Below are 7,545 nucleotides of genomic sequence, written 5' to 3'. Positions count from 1 at the left end.
GAGAAGGGAAAGGCTACCCACTCCAGTATTCTGGCCTGGAGAATTCCACAGTTTACAGTCCATGGGGTCACAAAGAGTCGGACACAACTGAGTGACTTTCACTTCACTTCACTTCCTTCCACCCAGTATACATGCCTCATACAATCAGCAAATGACCCACAAGACCATTATCCCACTTGTACCCCGGGTATAAAAATGTGAGAGTTGAACTATAAAGAAAGCTGAGCGCCAAAGAATGGATGCTTTTGAACTGTGGTGTTGGAGAAGACTCTCGAGAGTCCCTTGGACTGCAAGGAGATCCAACCAGTCCATCCTAAAGGAGATCAGTCCTGAGTGTTCATTGGAGGGACTGATGCTGAAACTGAAACTCCAATACTTTGGCCACCTGATGTGAAGAGCTGACTCATTTGAAAAGACCCTGATGCTGGGAAAGATTGAAGGTGGGAGGAGAAGGGGACGACAGAGGATGAGATGGTTGGATGGCATCACCGACTCAATGGACATGAGTTTGAGTAAACTCTGGGAGTTGATGATGGACAGGGAGGCCTGGAGTGCTGAAGCCCATGGGGTCGAAAAGAGTCGGACACAACTGAGTGACTGAACTGAACTGAAGGACCCCTGCTCAACGTCAGTTCTCCCTTGAGCTGGCCCGCTGGTCTAACAGCTCTCCCACTCTGATAAACTTTATTTCTCTCTCACTCTGCCTCATGTCTGGAAATTCTTTTCCAACCCGTGACCAGACCATGACAGACTCTAGCCTGGAAGACAGCTTCTCAGAGTCAGTCAGAGCCTGAAACAGTGTTCTGGAGATGCATGGTGTTCAGAGCAGTTCCATAAATTGTCAGAACAAAGAACATCAAACAAGTCAAGGATACATTCCTTTAAGTTAAAACAACAACAACAACAACAAACCAGACCAGCTGATGAGTCAGTAAGGCCTTGGCACCTGGGAAGGGAGCCTTTTCATCCAAGCAGCCCCAGGAAGGGGGACGTTTCATTTTTATTTTTATCATGGACAGTCTTTACTTCTGGTCAATGTGTCCTTTTCTTTCACAATTAAAGCAGATGTACAGTTTATATTCAATAGGCCACAAACAGTCTTAAATTTGAGTTAAGTCATGCATAAGCCAGAATGCCTTCCCCAGACCTCAGTGCGTGAACATTTCTACCATAATTAGTAATCAGGAAAATGCAGGATCATAGTGAGAGAGCATTTCCACCCACCAGCCTGGCAGATATGAAGTCTGAAAAAACCCAGTGGTAAACATGGCAAATTTTGTGTTATACATATTTTTTTTCAAAATTTTAAAAAGCATGAGAATGATAAATCCATCTGTGGCTTATTGTTGTGATGGAGCATTGGAGTGGTAGGGTCAGGATGGTATATGGCCCTGTGCCAGGGTTGGGTGGTGGCTTCATAGGTGTTAATGAGCTTTATTCTTTAAACAAACAAAATGAAAATGGGCCTTGAGTGGACCTGTCTGACAGATAGTGAGTAATCCAATTCTATGCATCTGCATTAAAAAAAAAAAACAAACAAACTAGAAAACCAAATACCCATGACTTGTTCTTAAAACGAACACAAGAAGCCCCTTGGGTCCACCATTTGCTTCCTCTATGTCATCAACAGGGTTTTCAGTTTCGCTACATGGAATAGTCCCTGACAACTACTGTCAAGTGATCTTTGACAAAAGAGCAAAGGCAATTCAATAGAGAATGAATAATCTTTTCAAGAAATGGTGCTGGAACAACTGGATGTCCATATGCCAGAAAAAAAATAATCTAGATACAGACTTTATGTCTTTCAAAAAAATTAACTCAAAATGAGTAACGTGGAATGTGAAACTAAAAAATCCGAAAGATGATGACCTAGAGGAAAATCTAGCTGACTTTGCATTTGGTGATGACTTCTTTGGCTACACCACCAAAGGCACGAGCCATGAAAAACACAGAGGCAAACTCAAAGAATTAGGAGAGTACAATCTCTTCATTCCAGGATTCAGGCAGGAGGTAGATGCCCCCACACCCACCCCCTGTAAACCAATTGGAGATTCATTCCCTGTGGACCAAAACTCCAAGATGAGAAGAGCAGGACAATTAAGGGAGGAGGCTAGGCCCTGTCCAGATCACATTTCTCATTCTAGAAGTCAGGAGACCTCTCCGACCACGCATGCACAGAAAGGCTCCTTGAAGGTCAAAGTGGGGGAGTGATGTCAAGGGATGCTTTACCCACAGGCCTCTGGGATAGAATCCATCTTGGCTAAGAGATGTGTGTGCACACATGGGAATATCCTGAGTTGTACCAAATATGGACTGTGAACCGGGCAAATCAAAATGATTGGCCAAAGGAATGCCCCATATAAGTGATTTAAACTACCACAAGGGTATGACTCAAGGAGTCTCCCTCTGAGTCTGCCCATGTGTCTACCCACACATATTATTGTCCTCTTTTCCTCTTACTAAACACTTTACTTGCTTCAATACTGTCTTTGTGGGAATTTTTTAAAATTTTTATATATATATATATATATATTTATTTATTTATTGGCTGTGCTGGGTTTTGTTGTGGTGCACAGGCTTCTTTAGTTGTGGCATGCAGACTTAGTTGCCTTGTGGCATGCAGGATTTTAGTTCCCTGAGCAGGGATTGAACTCATATCTCCTGCATTGGAAAGCATATTCTTAACCACTGAACCACCAGGGAAGTCCCTGTGGGAATCCTTTTCTGCAAAGCCAAAGGAACAGGGCCTTTGTCACTGACCACTGGTCTAGTGGCTAGGATCTGGTGCTCTTACCACATCAACTCGGCCTCAATCTCTGGTTGTGAACCCAAGTTTCACTCCAAGCCATCACAGGCCGAGGCCACTCACCCGAGATCAAGATGACAGATGACAAAGAAGCCAGGCTCTCAAGAGATGAGAAGCTGGACAGTTTCTCGGTTGTGCTCTGGCCCCTGCTTCCCTGGGAGCTCCATTCTGGGGACGCCAGTGGGTAAAGTCATGAGTGACTACTGGGAAACAGGGCTTCCCAGTGGGGCACCCGGCAGGGCAGGGGTGAGGAAATATAGAGTCACGATAGCACCACTCCAGATCAGAACCTGGGCCAGAGTCACCTTGGTATTCAATGGCCATGGGGATTACAGTGGTGATACACCACCCACCTTGTCTGTCTCTTGTCTGTTGCAGCCTGGTTGCCTGCCATACCTGTCTCCCTCCTGCTCTGCTGGGGTGGCCCTCCCCGTCCTCCTCTTTGCTGAGCTCAGATCAAAGCCCCTGCTCCCAGATCCATCATCTGGCTCCCATCTTCTTCTCCCACACTCTCAGGTTTCGTACATTTGCTTTTTTTTGATCGCCGGAAGACATGGACTCGACCTTCAGCAAGAAAAGGGATTTATTTGGCATGAGGCTGGGTAGATCACCCAATGAGCAGAATGTCTCATCTTAAGCAAGTCTCGAGATGTGCAGCTGTCACTTGTTTTGAGAGTGGTCCAGAGTATGAAAGGGCCCTGTAGAAGGTCAGGGCTGCAGACCAAGCTGCTAGGCCACTAGAGCTAGAAGATGCAGCCAGTCTAAAGGCTCAAGAGGATCTGTCCATGGTAGATAGTGATGCCGGGACAGAGTCTGGGGGAAAGCCTCAGTAGAAGGATTCCAGTACAGATACATAAAGGTTTGGAGCAAGGCCATATCTTCCATGGAAGAGCTATTCACCACTCAAAAAGCAGCTGTTGTCATGCTACTGGGCTGTGGTCCAGACTTTGAGCCTGATCCCAGGATATCAAGTGCCTATGTGACTGATGATGCCCATCATGACCTGAATATTGGCAGACCTGCTGAGTCCTGTAGCCAGGAGGGCATGGCAGCAAACCAGTAGAGATGGCACCTTCCCGAACAGGCCCAACTGGGGCCCAAGGCCCAAGTCGGGTACACGGACAGGTAGTCAAGACCCCAGGTCACCTGCCTGCATCATACAGTACCCTCTCCCAGCTTACACCTTCTGGGCTTCTGGGCAGAGGTTCCCTATGACAGACCCATGCAGGGGAAACACTCAGACCTGGCTCTTGGGTGTGTCACCGTGGTGAGGTGAGTACTCCAGGTGGGCAGGACACTTGGCTGTCCCCTTGGTAGAGAGAGCTATGGCCTGAGATAAAGATGTCATGGAAAACAAGTTGACTGATTGGTCCGGGACCCAGGAGGAATAAGACTGGGTCAGTAGAAAGTGTTCTGCACCCAGTTCCAATGTGTGGTATGGAGGTCTTCCCCAGTTCAGATCAGTTCAGTTCAGTTGCTCAGTTGTGTCCGACTGTTTGTGACCCCATGGACTGCAGCACTCCAGGCCTCCCTGTCCATCACCAACTCCTGGAGTTTACTCAGACTCATGTCCTTTGAGTCAGTGATGCCATCCAACCATCTCATCTTCTGTCATCCCGTTCTCCTCCTGCCCTCAATCTTTCCCAGCATCAGGGTCTTTTCAAAATGAATCAGCTCTTCACATTAGGTGGCCAAAGGATTGGAGTTTCAGCTTTAGCATCAGTCCTTCCAATGAACACTCAGGATTGATCTCCTTTAGGATTGACTGGTTGGATCTCCTTGCAGTCCAGGGGACTCTCGAGAGTCTTCTCCAACACCACAGTTCAAAAGCATCAATTCTTTGGTGCTCAGCTTTCTTTTCAGTCCAACTCTCACATCCATACATGACTGCTGGAAAAACCATAGCCTTGACTAGGTCTTCCCCAGCACCAAGCAATTCTCACACACCAGCTGGTGTAATTCAGCGCAACGGCAACACACTTTGAGTCTCCCCGGAGATAGCATCAGATCCCACATGTTAAGGGCTCAGTCTCAAAAGACTGCCCCTCACCACTTCAGATGCCAAGCACAAGCCAGGTTGTGTTCATGGACACAGACGCTCTCGAAACCCCGTCCTGTTGAGTTTTTATTAAGGCTTCCTCACACAGGCATTATTGATGAAAGCTTAGGCCCTCTTGGGCTAGAGGTCCTGACTTCTGGGCTCAGGGCATTGCTTCTATCAGAGCTCATGGGAAGGGCTCTGTAGAAACCTGCCATCTGGCTAACGTGGACTCCTCATAATCAGGGATCACCTGGCCAAGAAAAGACTGCTGTATTGGCAGGGCAGTTGATCCTGAGAACTTCAGGAGCTAGCACTGCTGCTCTCCAACGACAGTAAGAAGTATGTCCGTGACACACAGATTCACTAGGGGTTCAAGCCCTGGTCAGGGAACTAGATCCTGTATGGGGTAACTGAGTTCGCAGGCACAACTAAAGATCCCACACATGGCAATGAAGATCCTGCAAGCTGGCAACACACACCTGGTGCAGCCAAATAAATAAATCTTTAAAAAATATTAATATACAAGCAATTTAATAAACTTGAATGATAAACAAAATAAGCAACTGCACAATGGTGGCCTAATAAGGAGAAAACCATTAAACACTCAGAGATGTGGTGGGTAAAGGTCTGGTTCAGTCGTCCAGGAGAATCACCTAGACCAGTGGAGATGCTTTCTGAGGGAGAGAAAGATCTAGAATGGGTGATGGAGGAGGGTACAGTAGATGGCAAAATGGACACGAAGCGCTCTTGTTGGAGTCTGCCCCCATGTTCGAGACACTCACGGTCTTATCGACTGTGACTTTTGTCTCTCCTCCCACCAAGAGGCAGAGTCCATTTTGGCAGGCTGAGAAGCTGAACTTGCCAATGTGTAGTGCATAGAGCCACATCCTCCAAAAAAGTTCAAGTTCCTTAAAAAAAATAAAATAAAAATGTACAGACATTAAAAAAAAAAAAAGTTCAAGTTCCAGTCCTTGGTACCTGTGAACATGACCTTCTTTGGAATTAGTCTTTGCAGATGTTACTGAGTTAAGAAGGGGTCACGCTGGATTTGGGTGGGCCCTAAGTCCAAAGACTGGGGTCCTGAATTTGTATTGATTTCTTTATTTTGCTGCTCAGCGGTGAAAGTGCAAAGTCACAACCACTGGACTACCAGGGTGTCCTTAGAAAGAAGAAGGAAAGTTGGACCTAGACACAGAGGAGACACATGGGGAAGAAGGTCATGTGAAGACGGAGACAAAAACTGGAGCCATGCAGCTATAAGGCAAAGAAGAGCAAAGATGGCTAAGAGCCCCCAAGCACCTAAGAAGAGGCAAAGGAGGACCACCCCCCCTACCAGAGCCTTCAGAGGGAGCATGGCCCTACCAACACATTCATTTTGGACTTGAAGCCTCTAGAACTATGGAGAAAATACATTTCTGTTTCTGTTGTTTGAAGCCACCAAACTCGTGGCCCTTTGTGGTATGGCAGTCTCCTCTTGGGGCTTCCCTGGTGGCTCAGGTGGTAAAGAATCCACCTGCAATGCAGGAGACTGGGTGCCATCCCTGGATTGGGAAGATCCCCTGGAGAAGAGAAAGGCTACCCACTCAGGTATTCTGGCCTGGAGAATTCCATAGACTAAGTCCATGGGGTCACAAAGAGTTGGACACAACTGAGCGACTTTCACCTTCACCTTCACCTTCACCAGTCTCCTCTTGGGGTCTGGGATAGACAGTTATATCCAGCCAGCCCCTAGCAGGGTCAAGTCCCAGCAGCTTCAAGTGCCAACCAGCTTGAGGACATACCCTGACATCGGTTCTCATTCCCCTGAGACCACTTTCTGACATATGCAACCTACACACCAGCCCTGTCTCCAGGGGCATATACATCCACATCTCATTTCCAGACTCCAGGCAGGCCCAGCATATTCCTGATTCTTGTTCTCTAAACCAGGAGTCAGCGAGGAAAGGAGGGCTATGGAGGGGCCTCTGCCAACCGCTGCGGTGTAATTAAACAGCCCTGTGTGGTTATCGATTCCATCACTTGCCAAGGCCTGGCAATGAAGCAGGCAACAATTGAATCAAGTTATCTCTGCAGCCAGAGGGCTTGGACTCCGCGGCTCTCCCTGGCAGCCCATGGGAACCCGGCCCTCCATCTGAGGCGGCTTTCCAGGCCAAGGCCTTCTTTCTCCAGGCTAGTCCAAGGAAGCCAGGGCAGACTGTGGGAGAGATAAGGGAAGAGATGGAGGGAGCGTGAAAGTGGCACGCTGGGCTCAGGCGGGGACAGAGAGAGACGCAGGTAGGTAGCTAATCCGGTGCACCCGGGGCCCCAGCATCCCAAACCGCTCGGTTGGCTCTCCCAGAGACCCACCCAACCTCACGCTTTTCTCTCTTATTAAAAAAAAAAAAAAATGTTTTCGTTTTTAAAATTTTAACAAAGGTATACGTTTACAACGACAGCGAGAGAACGGCTGAGTTGGAGAGACGGGATCGTTAAAGGGAATCCGGAGAGACGGATGCTGCGCGAAGGATGTGCGAAAGGGGCTTAAATCGTGACCCCCCTCCCCCAGTCCCGAGGCCGCGAGCTCGTGGGGGATCCCGGGAGGCGCTCCTCCACCCCGGACCCTGGTATCCCGGGCTGGCCCCGCGCAGTCGGCATATCCAGGGCCAGGTGCTCCGGGCCGGACGCTGGCGATGGCAGGAAACCGTGGAATCGGGGACCC

Source organism: Bos indicus, chromosome X, assembly GCF_029378745.1.
Source record: "Bos indicus isolate NIAB-ARS_2022 breed Sahiwal x Tharparkar chromosome X, NIAB-ARS_B.indTharparkar_mat_pri_1.0, whole genome shotgun sequence".
Lineage (NCBI taxonomy): Eukaryota > Metazoa > Chordata > Mammalia > Artiodactyla > Bovidae > Bos > Bos indicus.
The sequence above is the reverse complement of the archived record's forward strand: the minus strand, read 5'-3'. Positions refer to the sequence as shown.